This window comes from Rhinopithecus roxellana, chromosome 13 (genome assembly GCF_007565055.1).
Source record: "Rhinopithecus roxellana isolate Shanxi Qingling chromosome 13, ASM756505v1, whole genome shotgun sequence".
Classification (NCBI taxonomy): domain Eukaryota; kingdom Metazoa; phylum Chordata; class Mammalia; order Primates; family Cercopithecidae; genus Rhinopithecus; species Rhinopithecus roxellana.
Window position 1 is genome coordinate 50,849,257 of NC_044561.1, and position 23,107 is coordinate 50,872,363.

Sequence of the window (23,107 nt, forward strand, 5' to 3'; positions counted from 1 at the left end):
TGTTTTTGTTACTTCTGTGGGAAAATGTGGCCAGTGTTTGCAAAACACCACAAGAAACACCTCTCAATTGTTTTCTGGCATTATTAACTTGCTATTGTTACCAGCAACTCTGCATCTCCACAACTACCAATATAGAGTTTATTGCTTGTTTTTTTACTTGGATTGATTGACATTAATAGGGTGAAATGTAACAACTTACAGTCAGTATTTTGGAATAACAAAAATGATTATTTTGGAAGTTCTTTGCAATATTCTATATAGTTCAAAAGCCAACATCTAAAAATGTATACTCCTTGGAGAAATATAACAATTTAGTTTCAATTATAAATTAAATACATGTAAACTCCTTAAATCATTCTTATAATTGGCAACTGTAAATCAGTTACCAGGATCTTTCAAGAATATTATTTAAAGCCATATAGTATAGAAGTGTTTTCTATTGATTAAAAATAGATGCAGATAGAGATTCCATACTAGATGCTTACCCACATCTTCATTTACCTTACTTTTTCTTTCTCTTATGAAGCAAAACTGTTTTTACAAAATAGGATTGTTATTTCTAGGCTCCCCTAATGACCCATTATGATCAAAATGACGAACTTAGTAGTTTTAACTTTAATTGGTTTGGTACAACCAATGCTTTAATTTGGTAGGTAGATTCACTTCTCCATATATTTCACATGTTAAAAGGTTACTTTTATTTTTAAGTAAAAATAAAATAATTGTGTTAGTTTCAATAAAATTACTTCCTTTTTCCTTTTCAACTCCTGCTTTCCTTCTTTCATTGGACGTTATGTGCACTTCCAGCATTGCCAACATTTTACAGTTTCAATACCCTACTGTGAACATACTTATTTTTAATTTGAAGCAAATTGAAACACATTTTAAGAGTTGAAAGTTCACATCCTCCTTTTAAAAACCCCAGTGCACTTCAGTGTGTCACAAAGTCAGATCTGATTACCACTGAGTTAGCGGTCAAATTATTTGTATCCAAATTAGGATTTCTCATCTTTCTTTCTAAAAATTGTCTGTGTTCTGAAGTTTTTAATAGGAAAAAAAACCTTATTTTTATGATTCTGTTTCTGGCAATTAAATAATTTTTGAGACAAAGGGATACTTTGGCTCAAAAATTATTTTAAGAATAAGAAAATCGAGCTCTAGTACATATAATTTATCACGTGGCAAACAAGAAAAATAAAATGCTGAATTAACTGACAACTAACTCATTAACAATATTCCTTTGTTCAGTGTCTGTTATGCTGTTATTGGGAATCCAGAAAAGCAAATCTATTGAATACAATTTTTAAGAAAACAAGTTAAATTTTATATTCTACTCTGAGATGTTCTGGCTGTACTGTCACCTGTCCTAACTGAAACAAGGGTATTAAACATCATTTTTAATATAAATACATTTCATTGTCATTTAAGTTATTATCAAGCCGCTGAAGGGCCTAAGAGTTGATATTCCTTCACTTCAAAAGAGAATATCCTGGTGACGATGTGCCCAGCAACTGCACTCATGTGGTTTTGATTTTTATTCTCTTCCTGTCTTTATAATTTTTACTTTGATTTTTTTCATATAGTCACAGAACTGACTTAGCAGTGTGACTTTTTTCCTAATTCATTCATTTGGCCATTCTAAACCTTTCATTAAGCATCTGATATATAGTCATGTAGTTTATTTAAATAAATAGGCAGTAGTGCAGGACAGATACTGAAATTAATCCCAGCTGTGTCACTACTTAGCTGAGTGAACTTGACTTTGACCTTGCTTAACCTCAATTACCTCACCTGAAAATGGGGACAATATAATGATTATATAGGATTATTCAGAAGGTGACATGAGATCAACATAAAGCACATTGCCCTGTGCCTAGCGTATTGTAAACTCTCAAGAAATAGTAGCCACTATGAAAGATAAAAGCAAGTTACTAAAACGCTATAAAATTATATGAATTTAATTGTAGAACTTACTAGAAAGGCATTCATTATGTAAAAGAAATCTTAGAATGGAAATAGGAGCCTCAAACATTAGCATGATTGAAGACAATAGGGACTGTTTCAATATGGCCAGAGTAATACTGACATGGAGCCGGTATACTGATATTTATGACATTAAGCCCTTCTTGTCCCATCAGAATTCTGGGCAGCTCTCTGGGATTGATATACATTCTGGAACTTTCTAAATGAGCTGATAGGCCCCACAGTCAAGTTACCTTTGAATCCTTAGTTGTGAAAAGCATGGTGTTGGAGCTCCCAGACCGTATAGTTTAGTTAATGCCTCCCCTATTTTGCTGTAGTATTTTGTTCTGAGTTATTTGTGCTTTGTTACTTTCCAATCACAAACAACTATGTTTATTTTACTCCTCCTAATGGATGTGCCATGCTACAGTATTTCTTTACTAACAAGCTTTACATCTTAAACACTTTTAGGGTATGAATTACCAAGGGGAAGAAGTACTTTCCACTCATTTGCCTTTTAGCATTTACGTTTTCTTCTTAGCTATACAACAAGGAAGAGCATTTGGTATATCCCAAGCCCCAGAACTGGGTAATGAGTTCTTTTATTTATTTAAACTATTTGCTTCATTTGTTTAAATATCAAATAAATCATTAGTAATTTCTTCAGTGTTCATTACACATTCAAACCAAGAAGAAAAAGAAAAACAAGTATGATCATATTGTGAGGTTTATATGATAAAGAGTAAACTGAACTCTTGATTTACCACAGAGGAGTGTTGTGCAGAAAGCATGATCATCCATTTCCACGGGTAAGTTTTCTGACTCTTCATAAAACTTGCCAAGCTTTCCTCACATCATTAAGAGTCAAATTCTAACGCAAGAAATCATTTGTTTTTACCTCAACAATTGTATCTTGACTTTTATTTATAGCCATATGAATGTTTTCCAGTCCCTATGTCTCTCCTCAATCAGATTAAAAAAGAAACAGAGAGAGAGAAAGAAAAAAAATTCCCTTTCATTGCATCCCCACAAAGTAACTCATGAAGTTCATCATCTGTGAAGGACAGAAAAGGCAAATTAACAGTACGACTGAAAAGGGAACAGGCAGCATCTTGACGTCTCATAGAAGAACTTTTGGATGCGCTTCCTTTCGTGGTTCCCAGGCCCAAGTGAAAGTTCCCAAGCACCTTCTTAAGCAAGTTTCATGTTGGGAAAGTTTAATGTTACGAGTCATATTGATTATGTCAGTCCATTTTTTTAAGCCTAAACGAAATTAATAGCATCACGCATGACTTACAATAAACCCTAATGAAACGCTCAGAACCGTTTAAAAAGCTGCAGCAGGTTTTTAAGGAAATTGGTTGCCTGTATTTACTCTTTGAATTAAGTGTTAAAGGAAAACAGAATAATAATATATAAAACCTGGGTTTCCTGTAACAACAATAATTATGATAACTAACATCTGTATATGGCTTTACAGTTTGCAAAGTGCTTTCTCATACATTACCTCATTTAGCGGAGTGGAAATGTTTAATGATCCCAGTTCCAAACTGCCTTTCATTAATAGTATGTATGTTATATTAATAAGCACATTTAGAAGAAACTATCTTTATAAGCACTCTGCTAAGTGTGAACAAACGCCTGATAAGGAGATGCTGAAATCCAATATCAACCCCATAAATCAAATAAACATCAAATAAAATCTGTCAAACACTTCATAACATTGTGTGCGTGTCATCAAACTCAAGGCAAGTCCTGCTGTGTCACCTCAAAATGATGAAGAGACCTAAGGTGTGAGAGCATGCTGTTAGAAGTTTCATTAAAGCCTTATTTACTAGTTCAGAACGAATTTACATTGATCTTTTAAACTATTGCTAACCACAAGTGCATTAAACCTAAACAGTCTTCATTTACTGAGAAATAAATGTGTCAGCAGAACCATGACTTTTGTCCAATGTTGTTCCGGCATTTAAGGCATTTAATTCACAAAGGCTCAGTGTTAAGCTTTTTATTGCTTGTTGTGCTAAAGCATGTTCGTTTAATTGCAAATATATTTCCTTCCTGCATCATTATCAAAATTGTTATCTTAAGGAAATATTGTTTTTAAATAATCTGCTGGAAAACCAGTGTGGTACATGGGCTTATTCAGAATAATTGTTTCCTGCTACAGATGGGTTAGCAATTAAGTGGTAACATTGCTTAAACAATTTTAAAAGGAGGTGAGGATAAACGGAGTCAGATTGTGCTGATCCGAGTTATAAGAAGCTTTGGCATTTTTGTGGAGTCAACATGCACTCGTGGCTGATTTAATCAATACCTCACTGTTTACATTTTTAAGTAACTTTGTTACTGGTTCCAGGGCCTAATCTAATAAATAAGCAATTGCAATGTATTGTATAATTTTGTGAGATGTAAATTATGTCAAAAGTCACCTCGGTCTTTCTGTCTTTGAAATGGAGACAAACGTCTTGGATTTGACTTTGACTTTGAACTTTTCCTATATTAACTTAGGGAAAAGTCTTGAAATCAGGCTTCAGATTTTAAAAATCCCAGTAACACTATTATGAGGACACCAATACTAAAGGCAGAAAATTAGGGACACTATTTTAAATAAGAAAAGAAACGGCAACACCTGACTTCAGATACTCCAGGGATTACATGCAGTTTTTAAATTGTTTTTCAGCAGCTAAATACAACAGACATGAGGTTTCCATTTCAGTGAGTGAAAAATTACTGACAGTACTCCCACTAAATCACACTAAATAAGTTGCATCATGTTGTCCAATACATGGGACTTTAAAAAATGCTCACTAAAAGATAAATCCTTTGCCTAATTGTATTTAAATTCAAGAACAGAACAACTCTTTACTGAGGAGATGAGGATAAAGGCACCTTTATGAGTATTCATTATTCCTGGAGCTAGTTCTATTGATAACTAGAAAGTAAACCACAATAAGCCAAGTTTCCAATGGGAAGCAACTGAGGTAACCCACATTTCAATATCACTGTCCAGCTAAAAATAAAAATCCCAGAAACTGACTAGATATTGTTCTATTTCAAAAGAAGTGAGGACTCCTTCTTGTCTCTATTATGACATGGAATTATGTCTCAGTTTATTTCAGGGGAGAAATAATTTAAAAATGAATAGCAGCACGACACTCAAAATGGGTGGACTCCTGCAGGGGACCAGTGAGTAATTAGCCACATCCTGCACAGCCAGACTGAGTGACACGGACAACACATGGTGATAAGTGAGAGACAGAGACAGGTAACCACTCCCTGCCTTCATCCACCAGTCTGTGCTCTCAGAGAAATGCCCTCTCCGCCATGGGGATCGGGGTGCTGGCAAGGGGAAGCATGGCGTTCCGAAGGTACAGATGGCACCCACCCCAAACTTCAATGATGCATCTAAAAGCTGGACTGCCGTGCGGCCAGGAGGACATCTGACTTGTCTAGGGCATTTTCTCTTCTTTCCCTGCAGAGCTAATGGGGCCGGGGGGGTCCAGCAATGGGATGGAAATGGATAGCAGCCATTAAATAGGTACAAGAAAGGGATGTCTGTGTTGGGAAGTTGGCTGCATCTTTGAATCCTTTCTCTCAAAGAATGGCGGTGTTACCTTGACACGATATGGACATCCTCCCAAGGCTTTGCACGCATGAATCTTTTAACATGTTCTTCTCTCGCCGCAACTTTTTCCCGTTGTCATCCTCCTCCTCTCACAGGTCCCTCATCGTTATAAGTATTGCAATTCTGGAGCACTTGTGTGCCCTTCCAGCGGCTTCGGGGCTCCTCTCTCTGCCCTTACCTTCACACACCTCCCACCACTTTCTTTTTGAGCAAACACTACCTGTGGTTTTCTAGTAGTTTCCACCATCCATTTAGGTACTCCAAAGTGTTGGGTTATTGTTTTAAATGCCTTCTCGAAATCAAGGCCAAATTCCTTTCTGAGGTCAAAGCTCAGCTTTATTCTTGGCCACAGTGACCTAACATTCAGCAATCTTCTGCCCTCCATAAAAGCAAATGGCATGCACTAAATTGTGCTGCATGGTAGTAACCCTTCGCTGCTCTAGAACTGCAGAAATGCTCAGCTCAGTTTACCTTCTTTTGGTCTGGTCGTACCTTAGCTTTTAGAAGACACCAAATACAGTCACTCTTCAGTATCCATATGGAATTGGTTCCAGGACCCTGAGGATTATCTACAAATGCCCAAGTCCCTTATATAAAATGGCACATTATTTGCATATAACCTGTACACATCTTCTATGCAGTCAAGTGTTACTTAACAACAGGGATGCTTCTGAGGGATTTATCGTTAGGTGGTTTTGTCATCAGATGAACATCACACTGTACTTACACAAACCTAGATGGCAGAGCCTACCACACAACTAGGCTGGATGGTACTACCTATTGCTCCTACGCTATAAACCTGTACAGCACGCTACTGTACGGAATGCTGTAGGCAACTGTAGCAAAATGCTAAGTATTTGGGCATCTAAGCATATTTAAACATAGACAAAGTACAGAAAAAATAAGGTATCACAATCTTACGGGATCACCTTTATACATGCAGTCAGGTATTGATGAAAAAGTCATTATGGGGTACATGACTCTACTTTAAATCATCTCTAGATTACTTGTAATAACTAATACAATGTAAATGCTATGTAAATACTTGTTATACTATATATTAAAATTTTTTATTATCTTCACTATGTCATTTATTTTCTGAATATTGATTCTCAGTTGATTGAATCCATGGATACATAACCCATAGAAATGGAGAGCTGACTGTATATGCATTTGCATTCCCTGAAAATTCAGACATGTTGCTTCTTTATATCATCTTCTATCTAATTCTTCTCTTAAGAAAATCTTTGTTCAACGAAAATGTAGGGTCCCCTGGAGATTTTAGAGGGCAGAAAAACATCTGAGGACCTTCAAAAGTACAGTAAAGTTTCATTAGAAAACCTGAAACATTGTATGCATTCTTTTTATGAAAGGCAACATCAATGCTGACATTCAAGTTTCTGTCTTGATATCAACACAAAAGTTTTGGCAGAACAAATCAGACTGGCAAATGTGTTTTATTTAGCATATGCAGCCTTGTTTATTTTTTCAGTGGATTTGATTGCCATACTTAAAAATCTGATGGCCTGACAGTAGCGACCACATTCCCAGAGAATGAGTGAGCAGTCATTGCCCTCCACAGATTCAACATGTGCTTTCCAGGTTTTCAGAATCCTAGCTCACTTATCTTGAATACAGAACCCATGCAACCCCTCAGGGCACCTTTCAATCAACTTTTTAATAAATTAATACATTACTTGATGAACAAAAAAATACATTTTTACTCATAAAGGGTTCTAATGTTCTAATTTTTCCATGTGCTTTTGTATACATTTTCTTAATTATTCCAACCATCTCCCAATCCAATGACTGTACCTATTTGCTGTTTTTGATAGATGAGGAAACACGGTTAGCTCCTTTGCAGACCTGGCATCTGACAGAAACCATAAGCATCCATCCAGGGCATTGAATGCTAACCTCATTTAAGCTTTGCAAGTCAAGGGCTAAAGAATCATGAACCCACCCAACTGTTCACAGACAGTGCCCTTGTCCTGAAGATTATGCCGTGTGGTTTAAGCACAAGAAACTACTAGCAGAAGCATCTTTAAATATTTACAAGTCTCTAATATATGTATATGTTTATGTTTTGGTCAGTTTGTCTAATTGGTGGGAGCTTGGTTTTTATAAATTCAGGATGCCTTCAATGCATGAACTTTTAATTCACATCAAGAATTAGATAATAGTCCCAGCTACTTGAGGGCTGGGGCAGGAGAATAGCCTGAACCCAGGAGCGTGAGACTGCAGTGAGCGATGATCATGCCACTGTTTGACAAAGTGAGATTCCAACTCTCTTAAGCACATATACACTGTGGAATACTATGCAGCCATAAAAAAAGGATGAGTTGATGTCCTTTGCAGGGACATGGATGAAGCTGGAAATCATCATTCTTAGCAAACTAACACAGGAACAGAAAACCAAACACCACATGCTCTCATTCATAGGTGGGAGGTGAACAATGAGAACACATGGAAACATGGAGGGGAACATCACACACAGAGGCGTGTTGGGGGGTTGGGGACTAGGCGAGGGATAGCATTAAAAGAAATACCTAAAGTAGATGACAGGTTATAGGTGCAGCAAACCACCATGGCACATGTATACCGATGTAATGAACCTGTATGTTCTGCACATGTATCCCAGAACTTAAAGTATATATACATATAGAAATATAGACATTTTTCAGCTGTAACCTTATCCGGCCTGTTTACCTAGTATGAATTATAATAATTATAGTTACCATTTCAATAATACTGAGCAGTAAGTGGAACAGATCCCACTAGAAAAAAACTAAGAAGACGACGACCAAGATTATATACATTATAATGGCATCATTTCAGGAGCTTATGTAAGGAATAAGCCATTCACTAATGAGCATAAACCATATTTACACATTAAGTAATTCTAATCTTCAATGCATTGTTCTATTTTTTCTTTCAATATTTTATTTTCCCCTGATCTTCCTTTACTCCTCAGCAGGACTCACTGGAAAAGGCATGTTCTTTGCTAAAACAAGGTCAATAATATTGTCATTTTCAACTGTGCTATCATTTTCACAGGTCCAAGTTGAAATGAAATCAATTATGAGAACAAATAGCATAGTTCTATCACTAATGAATGGATTTAGCATTGTTTCCCATATTCCTACCACTTAAAATGGAAGAAATAGAGCAAATGTGGTATACAGAAAGCTCAAATAGTCCGTGCTAATGGTGGAAATGATTAAGTATCATCCGTATACAGCTAATATAAACCAAAGTGGTTTATTACCGCGGTTTTGTGATTTATGACTCACATCATGACTTTATTTTGAAATGGTTGCATGAAATATTAATGTGTGGTGAAAAAACACACAACAAGGCGTAGAGATCACGTTTTATCAGATGTACGGGTGCTCAGTGATTTCTTCCTCGTAAGACACTGAGCTCCAATCTCAGGATCCTATTTGTTCTCTTATTGTAATCAGTCCCTCATAATCAAACTTTCCAAGGTGAGGCAGCTCTACTTTTGCTCCTAGATTATAGGTTATGTACCGTTAATTTTTAAAAAGATGGAGTAGTTTATAACAAATGTGAATAATTTATAGCAAATGTTCTCAGCATTGATTAGTGTCCTTTGGAAAAAGAACGTCTTCTTGATATGCATCATTTCTCTAATGCCTTATGAACAGTCAGAAAACCTGTTACTGCACTGCTTAATGGACAAATCAAGTTTAATTTTAATCATATATAATATGAAAGATAAGTCCCTATGTTTTTCCCTGCTTGGAATTTGCCAGGCATTAACACTAAGCATTAGCTCAAAGCAATCTAAAGAGAAGTTAACAATAGGAGAGTTGCCTCTCCCTCGAAATTTACATTTTATCCAGTTTCTTCAAACTCTTGGATCTATGGTTTCTATAGTTGTTTACTGTGCTGCCTCTTAGGTCATTCCTCACCCCACTTCGCGAAGTTCCAATCTGGGGCCTTGTTTAAGTAACAGATTCCACAACAACTTTACTGCACAGTAATCAATTTACACTGAGTTCCTTACTTCATTTTAATTTGATCAACTATATCTGACGCATAAAAATGGAATATCTTTTTGAATCATCACGAAAGTTATGTTTGGATTCTATTGTACTGAAGTCTCCAACCATAATTTTATTCTACTGTTACGTATTTTTCAATGTCAATTGCTATAAATAAAAATAACATAAAATAATAGCTAATACTGCACTTTCTATGTGCATGATGTACACTGTCTAAGAGCTTTGCATATATTAACTCATCTATTCTCTCAATAACCTGGAAATAAGTACTGTTCTAATGATTATGCAAAGAGGAAACTGAGGCACAGAATTGGTAAGTCGCCCTGATACCACCACCAGTAGCTGCAGAACTGGAACGAAGAACTGAGCTGGTTTGCCTTCAGAGTCCATGCTCTGACCACTATACTACCATTTCTATTGTCCTTTGCCCAGAAACATTTGGTTTCAAAGCTCTTTGTAAAAAAAAAAAAAAAAAAAAAAAAAAAAAACAGAAAATGATAAAGATCTTTTGATTTGGGATTGCAGGATACAAACCTAACTTTACAAAGGTCCAGTGTTAAAAATAGATGTGTCCTTCAATATCTACGGCCATCCAAATGGCTCCTTCCATTCTCTGGGAAGGCTCTGTGAAGCAAATCCTCCTCCAAAATCCTCCCAGAATAGTAAAATGCAAAGCAAAGGGCACTTTGGTCAAGGAGAGCTTGCATATAAATCCAAGCTAAATCACTTCCTACCTGAGTAATCCTGGGACTGTTATTGAACCTCTCTGAGCCAAGATTTTTATTTCCAAACTGAGATCATAACACTCACCAGTAGTACAGTTGTAATGATTAGAGATAATGTTTGTAAAGTGTTTGGCATCAAGTGGACTTTTGCTATGATATATAATAGTTGTTATCACTGTTTTTGTTCTATCATTGTTTTTCTTTCTGCAAGCCTATCCTTGGAATGAGTCACTACATGAATTCAGGGAACGCAGCCCTTGGTAACATTAACCCTTAAGATCTTTAGCTAACTCCCCTTCCCCTTTCTAGGACCACTCAAACTTTTCTTAGAATGTATTCAGTTAAATCCACATGCATTCTTAGCCTCAAACAGCCAATGACGAAATCCAGTGAGGAAATTTTCGGTGACAAGAGACACTGAAAATGCAGGGGAGGGTGTGACGGTTCCACATAAATATCACTGCTAAGGAGAAGTCCTTTCAGTGAAAACTCCTCACTCTCACCTGTGTGGCTTGGTTGTAAATACCTGACCTCCAGGATTCCTTGTCTGTTAATGATGAGTCTGTTCTTACTTGGGTAAGGGCTTCACTGAAGAAATAGAACAAAAAGCTGGTAGGAAAGAACACCAGAATCCCTGTGATTTGGGAAAAGATGACAAAGGGAAACAGACAGGAGAGAGAAAGGAAGAAAGAAGAGAGAGGGAGAAAAACTGTCTTCCAGAGAGAAAGCAAATCGATGGTAGACACTCTGTGGGGAATAACTGTGGTAGAAACAGAATGGAAACTGAGCCAGCGTCATTTATTGTTTGGTGCATTCAGTTATAGGAAACAGCATGAATAACAAAGAAATCTGTCCACAGACACAGAACTCCCCCACAACAGAACAGGCCAATTCCAATGCTATGGTTTTTTGTTTTTCTATTTTTACTTTTTAAAATGAAATAGCACAATACATTCTAATGGCTGCTTAGGTTTGTAGCTTAGTTGTCACTGGTCAAGAGGAGGAGGTCTAATTGCTCCTCCCAACCTCACCGGAGGTGGATGAAAATGCAGCCCTGGCCGGGCGCGGTGGCTCAAGCCTGTAATCCCAGCACTTTGGGAGGCCGAGACGGGCAGATCACGAGGTCAAAGCGAGACTCTGTCTCCAAAAAAAAAGAAAAGAAAATGCAGCCCTTTCTCTGCCTAAAGGCATCATTCTCAAATATGTGATTTTTAAAGTTGCCTCTGTCTCCTAAGATATAATCATGAGGTGAGAATTGTCTCTGCTTAGAGCAATTATCAAAATGCTGCTTATTTTTTTTCTTTATATTTATCATACCTTTCTTTTTACCCTTCTATGTCACAGGGACCATGACCACTTCTTTCTCTCTTTTTTTTTTCTTTTTTTGAGGGAGGGTGTCACTCTGTCACCCAGGCTGGAGTGCAGTGACATGATCTCGGCTCACTGCTACCTCCACCTCCTGGGTTCAGGTGATTCTCCTACCTCAGCCTCTCTAGTAGCTGGGATTACAGGCATGTGCCACCACGCATGGCTAATTTCCATATTTTTAGTAGAGATGGGGCTTTGCCATGTTGGCCAGGCCAGTCTCAAACTCCTGACCTCAGGTGATCCGCCCACCTAGGCTTCCCAAAATACTGGGATTACAGGCGTTAGCCACCATGCCCAACTCATGACCACTTTTTAAAAACTTTTCTGCCTCCTTTCTCTCATCTTTCTGTCCCAATTTTAATCTTCCCCTGAGTCCAGCTCAGAACCCAACCCCTATGACAGGACTTCAGTCTAGCACCCTGCATCTCTCCTTTCAATGACCCAATTGCCTGGCTGAAATGAGTAAATGCCATAGGAATGAGATCTGTATCAACAACTATCAATGTATGCTCTATGTTAAACATTCTTAAAAGCCAAAAGGACTATTTTGTAGGGACTACCACACTAATTAGAAGGCAAGCTCTTTTTTAAATACAACCGCTCATGTATACTAAACACAATCACTCTCAAATAATATGTTGCACATATTCTGGTTCTAGTGCTGTTGACAGGTAGATTGTTAAGTAAACCAGTTCATTCATGGATTATCCATACACATTAAAAATCAGAATTTGGCAAATGTAAACAAGCTATTTGGGCTCATCAAATCTATGTTTAGACTATTGCTTTTCAGTTGTTAAAAAAAGAAATTCTCTTTGTAGCAATTGTGAATGGAAGTCCACTCATGATTTGGCTCTCTGGTTGTCTACCGTTGGTAGAAAATGTGGTACATATACACCATGGAATACTATGCAGCCACAAAAAGGAACAAGATCATGTCCCATGGAACTGAAAGCCATCATCCTCAGCAAACTAACACAAGAACAGAATACCAAACCCACATATTCTCACTCGTAAGTGGGAGCTGAACAATGAGAACACAGGGAGGGAAACAACACACACTGGGGCCTGTTGCTGGGTGGGAGGAAGGAAAGCATCAGGATAAATAGCTAATGCAGGCTGGGCTTAGTACCTAGGTGATGGGTTGATAAGAGCAGCAAACTACCATGGCACACGATTACCTATGTAACAAACCTGCACATTTTGCACATGTATCTCAGAACCTAAAAGAAAATAAAATTTAAAAAAAAGAAATTGACTTTTGTAGAAGAAAAGAGTTCCCAGGATATTTGGAATATCGTGCATTCTAGACTCTGAAAGGAGTTATGAGTTCCAGTTTCAACCAAAAATTTTTTCCCTAACTAGTGATTTCAGAAAGAGAAAAAGGTAAGATGTGTATGCCATAACTCAGGTCATTTTCACGAGAAGAAAACAAGACCTAAAACAAAAACAAAAACCAATCAGGCCCTCTACCTTATATGAAGATAAAGAAAGATCTTCCTCAATCTCAGTTTACTTTATATATTGAGAGGTAACCATGTCTTATCTCCCTCCAAAATTCCTTTTAAAAGGAAATTTCCAAAGATGCTTTATTCTGTGAATACTAAGGCCTACTATGTACCAGGCATCGTGCCACAGCTGAGAGGATCCAGCAATGAACATGAGATCGCCCTTGATTCATGAGGTTTACAAGCTAGTAGGGATAGAGAACACTTCAAAATAAAAAAATCGTTTTTTGTATATTTAAGTTTTCTACATTCTTATATATGTGATATATTTCACATTTTGAAGAATGTGCAGAAAATAATCAAGCTTCCAAATAAAGAGTTTTTTTTAAGAACTGCAATAGTGAGAATTTAGGAGAACAGGAGAACAGATCAGAGGGCTGCAGGGGCTAACCTAGACAAAAAGCCCATGCAAATAAGTTAAGAGTAGAAGGGGGCAAGTACGCACCTGCTTCGTCTAGGTGACCAGCAAGCATTTAGCAATAGTCTTTTCAAAACAACAGCTCCTTATATTGTCAAATCTCAAGAAGTGATATTTATGATTAAAAAACCTCAGACCCAATATAAAACCCATAAGGGAGATGGTTTTGGAAAGGCAGAATTTTCAGCTATGATGTCCTTTTATAAACAAGCAGATACTTTCCCCAAATATGATTCAATGCCCCAGTCTACCTCCTGCTGAAACCACTAACACCACCACTAAAGACTGAATATATGGGAAAATTTAGGGGTCACTTTCAAATATGTCCCAGGATAAAGGGAATTTAAAAATGTAAAATGCCAAAGATGCAAAAGAAACATAAATGAAAAAAATATCTGGCACTAAAGTTTTCAAAAGCTTGGGAATATGATTTAAAATAAAAATAAAATAAAATCAGCCAAGCGGTGTTAGCAGTTTAGCCAATCAAGTTGCAAGAAGTCAGAAAGACAAAATCAACATCATTGGCATTTGACACCACTACTGGGGGAAAAATAGGGGATGGAGTTCTGTTTATAGCCTTTTTAAAAATGCCATTACTTGGACAAGAGTCATAACAGAAAAGCACAGCTTATTTCAGTTCTGTGAACCGCAAATATCAGAGCCAACACTCATAAAAAGTTCAACATTGGCCAATTGGTTTTGCCTGGCCAATTGGAGATGGTAAAAGGCCTGCTATGGATGACACTCTTTCTGATATAAGTTGTTTCTTGCTTTTTCTCCCTCTCTACTGCATGTCTTTAAATTCTTTATAACATTCCTTTCTCACTACCATCATTCAATTAGCTTTCAGATGAGTGAGGAGCAACTACGCACCAAGATTGCCACCGTACCAAGTACCATCACAAGAGTTCACAACCAGCTGCTTAAAAGTAATTGGCATCATAATGTGCAGAAAAAAATACTTTTCTAATGGTTGCCTGGAAGATTTATATCACTAAAATGTAATTAAAAAGTAGATTTAGAAATATACTCAGCAACCAAAAAGATTAAATATTAATGTGAAGTGTAATTAATAAATTATACATCTCTTGATTACTAATGGCTTATTGACTGTAAAAGCATAACATTATGGAATATTAGGACAAACAAAGGCTTTTGGGGAATATTGTTCAGCTTCAAGGATGCTGCTGCTGCTCTTGAATTTCCACAAGAAATCCTGATTTTTGAAGAGAAATAAAAATTTGCCTAATTATTTCCATTATCATTCTTCACTCATTCTATATGTCACTAAGTCTGTTGTTCTTTACAAAATGAAAACTTGGTAGTTTCCTGAATCCTTTTTTATTGCACTAAGACAATTTCTGCTGCATGTTCTATTGGCTATCCAGTTGAAATTAAGTTTTACATTTAAAAGTAGTTCTAAACCTCCCATACAAAAATAAGGTGTCTAATACCATTGGCAGTGACATCAGTACAGAGAAATATCTGGAACGAGGTGGGTGTGTGATGGGTAATGCCTGCAGGGCAATGCAGTCTGCAGAGTAAGATAAAACCATGAACAGAAAGAGGGGGCTGTCCAGACATCGATAAACATAAGTAAACTGCAATCACTTCATACTCTTTTGAAAACATAAGTAAACTGCAATCACTTCATACTCTTTTGAAAAATGTTCAGGCCAAGTGCAGGGGCTGTAATTTCACGCCTGTAATTTCAACACTAGGAGGCCAAGGCAGGAGGATCACTTGAGTCCAGGAGTTCAAGTCCAGCCTGGGCAATATAGTGAGATCTTCTCTCTATAAACTAAAAAAAAAAAAAAAAAAACCTGGCATCGGGTCACGTAGCTGTAGTCCCAGCTACTTGGGAGGCTGAGGTGGGAGGATTGCTTGAGCCCAGGAGGTGGAGGCTGCAGTGAACCATGATTGTGCCACTGCACTTGAGCCCAGGCAACAGGGCAAGACCCTGTTTCAAAAAAAAAAATTCAAGATATTCATCAGAATCTTAGAATGTGGGGGTTCTAGAAAGTGCCTTGGGGGTTATGTAGTCTACCAGCTTCATTTTGTATAAGAACTTGAAATTCTCTTATTCAAGGCAGTTGCATGACTTAAGATTTCAAGACTAGTCAATGGTAGAATGGGAACAATAGCTCAGGTTTCCCCACACTGATAGCAATAGGAGGCCAACAAATTCTTAGGCAGACAGGGATAGGTCCCTGGTGAAACTCAACCTTCAAGCCAAGGACAGTCTGAAGCCCTCAAACCACCAGCTCTGGATAGAGTCCACAGACTGGAGTGAGAACTTCCATTCCCATTGTGTGCAATCACCCCCGACTGGTCCCAGGCCAAGATCTTGGGCCAAGCCTTCACTTCAACCCCGATTTGTCCCAGGCCAAGCTTTCATTTCTGTCCCTGATTGGTTCTTTACCCTATCATATCTCTTTCTGAAAGGCGTTTTTCCCAAGCCTACCCATAAACTAATCAGCACATGGTTCCCCATTCCAAGCGCATAAAAACCCCAAACTCAGCATCACAGCTGACAACCTCCTTCCGGGTCCCCTCTCATTGCTAAGAGCTTTCTTTTTGTCACTCAGTAAAACTCTACTCTGCCTTACTCACTCTCCAGTGTCCACAATACCTCATTCCTCTTGGTCGTGAGACAAGAAGTTGGAACTCGCTGAACTGTGGGAGTGAAAGAGCTGTAATACTCCCTCCTCCTTGCTGAACTATGGGAGTGAAAAAGCCACACCACCACCAATCCAGAGTTTTTTCCTTTGTTTCTTGTGATAATTGAGGAACCACAATGGTCTGATTTGTTATAGATCTTAACCTGCAGGTCTTTTGATTTTTGTGTTTTTCTAAGACATTTCATTATGTTATACACAGAAGCAAGCTATGTGTAAACCATTAGAACCAAGCTTCAAATAGCAACCATTAGGATCAATCAAGGGCTGAAGTGAAGGCTTGGTTTAGGACCTTGGCCCAGGACCAGTCAGGGACTGAGTGCACCAAATGGAATGGAAGTTCTCACTCTGGTCCATGGACTCTATCCAAAACTGGTAGTTTGGCGTTCAGGATTCAACCATCCCATAGTTAAGATTTTCTCCCAAATCAACTCCCACTATCTCTTTGTCTAAGACAATTTATGCTTTAGGCCAAAGCATCTTCCAATGGAGAAAAATCAGCAGAGCAAGATAGGACCACAGACCTAAAAATCAGTCTTTTTTTTCCTTCTGAAATCAGACAACAGCTTATTCCATTCCCCAGCCCTCCAAAGCAGAACAAATAACTCAATTCAGCATTTAGATCAAAAAAAGAAAGACTTTGGCAGGAATAATATCGGGGAAACCTTGGCCAATAAGTTTTGCTCTGAAAATTTCCCAGAGCTGGACCAGTGAAGGTCCCCAAAAAATTCATCTTATTTTTAAAGTGGAGTGCTTCCTGAGTCAGAATTCAAGGAGAAGGAAGTCTCATCTCTTATCCTACAGAAAGCCCATGAGCAACTAGACCTTGGCTCTCATCTCACCTTCAATGTTTTTTTCTTCAGGTAGGCACACTCTACTTGCACACTTTCTTCATAGCATGCATCATAATTATACTTTTTGTCTATGTATCTAACTATTGTATCTATTTATCTGTTTTAGCTACATTTTTGTCTTTCAGCTTATTTTATCTATTTGTCTGTTTAATGCTATTTAGGGCTATCTTTTAGAGTAGACTCTAAGCTAAATGAAAGGAAAAATTTGTACTCATTTAACACCATAGACAAGCACCATACTGGAAGCCTGAATGCTCCATAAGTATCTGTTGGGCAGTAACGGCATCCACAAGGACAGAACATTCCTGAAAAACCCCCAAGGTTGCTCTAGCTCTGCCTGGCATTGGCATTCTAGGTCAGTGCTTCTATTTCAGTAGTGGAATCTCTCCCAGTTTTCCCTGTGCAGCCAAAAATGTGAGAAAGAAGGAGAGAGTCTTCCCTCACTACGAAGATGGCCACCATCCACATGGAAAATGCTGTGAGGACAAGAATGGGACAATATGCTCCATTTCACTTTAAAGCCAACGTGGATTGAGGTGCACAGCACTTCACACAAGAGGAAAACCTTCTAGAATTGAGCAGTCGGTCTCACCCCAGAGACAAGGAGGAAAGGATAACTAAACTATAGCCCTGAACAAGAAATAAAATCAAACGGGGAAAAAAAAAGTAGGCAAGGCATTCCCAAGTTATCTTAAATACACGATTCTAGTAATTTCATTAATAAATACATGATTTTTTATTTAACAGATACATAATTCTTTTTTTCACTTGAATTTAGTTCACAAACCATAAATTCTAGTTCATAGAATTTTCCTTGGCTACTTATAAAAGATGCCACTTATATATCCTTATATATGTCACTCTGTAGAAGTCCTTGGTTGAATTTTTAAAATTTCAACGTAAGTTCAAAGATGTCAGATTTGTTGCTAAAGATAAGATTTTAACATTTTGACAGCATGACATCATATCACTTCTTGAGCAGCGTTCCTGTCTCAGTTCACTCCACTTTCTCTAAATTGCCATTTCGTTGCTTCTTTTCTGTGACCACCAATTCAGTAGCTGACAATAACAAAAAACCTGGAAACTGTGTGGACAAATTAACATGGACTCCAAGTCTCGAAAAGACAAACTCATTTGCTCAACTCTAATAGAAATTATATCACTGGAAATTACTTTTCTAATTATAAATAATGACATAATCAACAAATCCTTATGATGCTATATTTCTGCAGGCAAACAATGTTCAACATCACCAGCAACACTACTCATTTAACAAGGAAATTTTTTAAACTGCTTAACAAATCATCAGTGGTTCAGAAATGTCATAAAATTTCTCATTTCAAAAATGAGAAAATTAAGGCCTTGTAGGGTTGAATCGTTATCAAGTAATCAGTCGGCTCGCTGCCCAGTGCGGGCCTGGCCAATATTATGGCGCCAGCCTTTGAGAAAAGGAAAGCTTTATTTTGAATTCACCTCACTGACCTGGGGTTTGGGTCGGGTTTTATAAGCATAGTGTGATGGGCAAATTCAATCTGATTGGATCCTGGATCCCGTCATAGGGTATCTGTTCTTAAATCAGTCCCTGATCCTTGGTCAGAGCGAGTGCTTAGGCTCCCCCTGCAGTTAAACACCTGGTTCACTGGGCAAGCTGAGGTTATGACTTTCAACCTGGGAGTCCGTGGTAACTGAAAAAACTCAAAACTTCTCTGAGTAGAAGTTAAGTCTGATTCGTCTAGTGTCTTTATAAAATGACTTAAGGTCCCACAGTCATTTTAAAGTAATACATTACTTAACTGGTACTCATTTTGATGCCATTATTTTATTTTATAAAACTAGTCATCCTGGCAGAAATGTACCTGATTAACACCTTGACAACGACTTTGCCTATTTTATTAACAGCTGCATTTAACCCACGTGGCAGGATAACTAATTTCTGTTGTTTTTGTATTTTTGCCTCCTCCTTCCAAGATAGCAGTAGAGTACTGTGTTAAATCTTGCTTCAGAAGAGCTTGTTTAAAATAGTTATGAAGAAAGTAAAATGCGTAGAAAAACACGTTATAATTTTAAATTAACAAAAGATGTCTACTGTGAATAAATTATGCATGCATATAAGGTCTGAACAAAAACATGAAAAGATGTGCTCTGAGTATCAATTTTAAAAATTTCTATCAGTATGATAATTGCTCAAACAAAAATTAAAATTTAATATAATTAAGTATGTATTCCAAGACAACAAATGGAGGTTGACTGTTAATTCTGGAAAAGATTCCAAATACTTTGACCAGTAGTGCCTAAAAGTATAAAACCCATCATGTGGCATTTTATCAGACACGCTGTGGTTATTTAATGAGATAGTTTCGGTTGGTAACACTTTTGTAGTTTCTGTTGGTAACACAAACATTTTGGACTTTCATTGTTTATAACCACAATCCCTTATGACAATGTCAAGATCCAAAAATTTCTGGAAACTGAAATGTTTGTGCTAATTCATCAGGGGGCAAAACCTGCTCTACAGTCACATTTAACTATTAATAGTCCTTATCCCACTAATGGGACTACTGATACTTTTGACGATAGAAATAGTAACAGTTTTGATTGTGGAGCAAGGCTGCAAACCCTGCCAGGGCTGTTACAGCGTGTGTGATGCGGGTATCATATGACCTTCCAAAATCGGAAAACCTCCAAATTTCAAACCTCGGTTCAAGAGGTAGATGTTGGGCCTGTATTCTGTCCTTTTTCGCTGTGGAATGTTGTCATCCTCTAAGGAACAGCATCCAAATCCCTTTGCTGTGCTTCCTCCCTTGATCACAAGCCACACAAAACCCAAATTTGAGCAGCTCTTGGTGTTAATCACCTGAAAACTTCCCAGCAAAATGAGTCAAGGAAAACCATCCTTGGCACTTGTGGATGGCTTGTTGGAAACCCACAAAGACAGACGTGAGATCGTGGGCTATAGAGGTGGTGAGAAGTGAAATCTAATAGATGCTATTTTAAATACTCATCTACCTAAAATATTCTGGAAGCTCTCAAGAATGTAAGACACTAATATCTCTAAAATGTTTTCTATTTTAAAATGAATAACAATAAGGGTTTGTGATTTGGTTTTGAAAGAAAATTATTTTGCAGCAATTTAAGCACTAAAAATACAGAATAATCTAGTATTTTACATTTATGCAGGGGTGCTCTGGAAGTGGAAAAATAGGAAGAATAATTAAGCTTTGAATATTTCAACTTTCAAATAATTTTTAATATTTGGAAAAAGAGGTCATTAAATGTTCAAATCCATGTGGACTCATGCATACCTGTTACACAAAAGCATCTTAATATCCAAGGTGACTTTTTCTTGAAATAAGAAGTATTTTCTATCACTCTATAACCAAATCTTAGTCTATGTCTCCCTGTGTAAATTCATCAAATTTACAAAATGAACAGGCAGCACAAAGAGAGCCACTGAACCCTCGATGAGTAAAGTACTCCATGGATAAGTCATATTTTGGGTAACATATTAACTCTTTGGAGTCTGCTCAGGGGCCGTTTAGCATATTTAAATCATGAATAAGAAAATCAACATCAATTAATATTGTCCCAGTGCCCGGAGGGTACTTGGCACTGTCTATTGGACTCATGTGAAAACAGTCATTAACTGTCTCTGTTCTCAAAGGGCACTTTCCAAACATACAATAACACTCATCTGATTCTTTCCCCAAACCTCAGAAAACCAACAGAAAATGTAATTTCAGCAAATTCAGAGACTTTGCATTTTAATGGATACTGTACATCAGCTGGCTTAAATCTGTGTCTTTGAGGTGGTAGAGGAAGGACTGGGAGAAATAAAGGTACAAGGCAGAGAACTGATGACAAGAAGAAAGAAAGCAGCAAAGGCCAGAGAGAAGACTCTGGTTCCTTGTGCTGGGTGTCCATGGAGTATCCCCTTCCCCAGGGCACACGGTTCATCCTTACCTTCGCTCATTCATTTATTTCTGTATTCCCAGAGCTTGTTCTGTGCCAAACATTGTCCTGGGTTCTGGGGACAAGAGGGAATAAAGTAACCCTTGCCTTCAAATATACAGTGGGGACAGTAGTGGTCCCTACCTCTTTGGCTTGTTGTGAAGATAAAATGAGCTACCAGAATAAAGCCCAGAGCATATCTTACAAGGAACAAATGCCCTAATATTTTTTAATAAAAAACTAAAAGAGTCTAGTTTGGAAATAGGCACACAGACATTGTAAGTGCAGTGTGATGAGGGAAAATAGAGGATACTCTGGAAGCAGAGAATCCAGGCTGCAGGAGGGAGGAGAGGAGGAGGTTAGGAGGGGCTCCAGAATCCTGTTGCCTGTCTCTGCATCATGCAGATGGCAGTGCTGTGCAGGTTAGGCTACCCTATGGAGCAGGCACAGAAGCCAGGCTGCAAGGAGGGAGGAGAGGGCTAGATTAGGAGGGGCTCCAGAATCCTGTTGCTGTCTCTGTATCATGCAGATGGCAGGGCTGTGCTAGTTAGGTTGCCCTGTGGAGGAGGCAGGAATCCAGGCTGTGAGCCCTCCCCTAACCATGTCGCACCTGGGGCCATATGCACCACAATTAAGGGACGTCTTCTCTTCAGACAAAGGTGACTTCCTCTCTGCAAGCCCCATGTCCTCCAAGAGGGGAGCCTCCCAGGCTTTAAGCAAGAGGAGAAACTGATCAGGTCCCTATTTCTGGATAATCACACAGGATGACTGACTGTGCTTTGCCCACAGTCCCGGAGCACTCTCTTAGGTATAGTCACTGTGTCCAGGCTCTGTCTGTGGCATTTTCCTGCCCTTTCCCAGGGCTGTCTCAGAGGTTGGGAGAAGGGCCAGACTCTAGCAGACCTTGACACCACCTAGAAAAGCCACCTGCATGGGCCCCGCCAGTCGGGGGTGCTGAGACTGCCTACTTAGTTGCCAGCACAACCAGTTGTGGGCCAGCCTGTGGGCCACGTGTCTTCAATAAAGTGGGGGACACTGGAAACCGGCTAGTACCACATAGGGCTGAATGCAGCTGCTGCTGGGGTTCATGTTCCATCAGTTAAAGTCTAGAGAGGAAGAGAGAAGGAGGGCAATCCCAAATACCCCACCTGGAGGTGGCAGCATGACATCCCTGGCGGGTGACATAACAGGGATGCAGCAGGAGGTGAAGGTCATGTTCAAGGTGGTTTCTGCACCTGTTGAATGAGCCTTGGGAACCTGTTGTGTGCGAGGCCCTGAGCCAGGGCACCAGGGATTCAAAAGTGAATAGAACACAGCTCCAGGGTGCATGGTCAGCTGCATCAGACAGATGCACAAATACTTGAAGTAAATGGTTTGAGGGAGGGTGCTATCAGCATACAAGAGTCCACACAGGCCATAGAGAGAGGGGGGGTAGCTAGTTCTATATGCCAGAGACTCAGAAAAGGGTTTTCTGAAGGAAGTGAGCTATGGACTGAGATTGAAGCTAAGGGGCTGGGGTGGGGTGTAGTTCTAGGTGGACCCTTTGCCACACAAGCAAACAGAAAGAACCTGGCAACAGCCTGGAGCCTCTGGGAAATTCAGGGACTTTAGTATAACTGGAAGGCGGTCAGACAGCAGCTCTGCCAAGACAGGACACAAAGGGGAGGCTGGTCCAGGCCAGAGACTTGAGGCTCTGGAATGCCAAGTGAAGGAATGTGGTGTCCTTTGGGTAAGAGTAGGCAAGGGCCCCTGAACTTGGGTAGTAACAGGAGATGTTGCAGAGGAAACGTCAGCAGGATTTGTCACCATATTGCCAGGAAGAGGCAAAGGAGCCCAGTAGGTTAGAGGGCTCCAAGCAATAACAAGGATGGAAGCAATAATGTCAGTGCCACGCACCTGCCCTTCCTGCGCCCAGAACACCTGGTCCCATCCATACCCAGGGGCTCAGGACTGGTAGTGGCTGGGCTGGATTGTCACTGACGCCCCACTG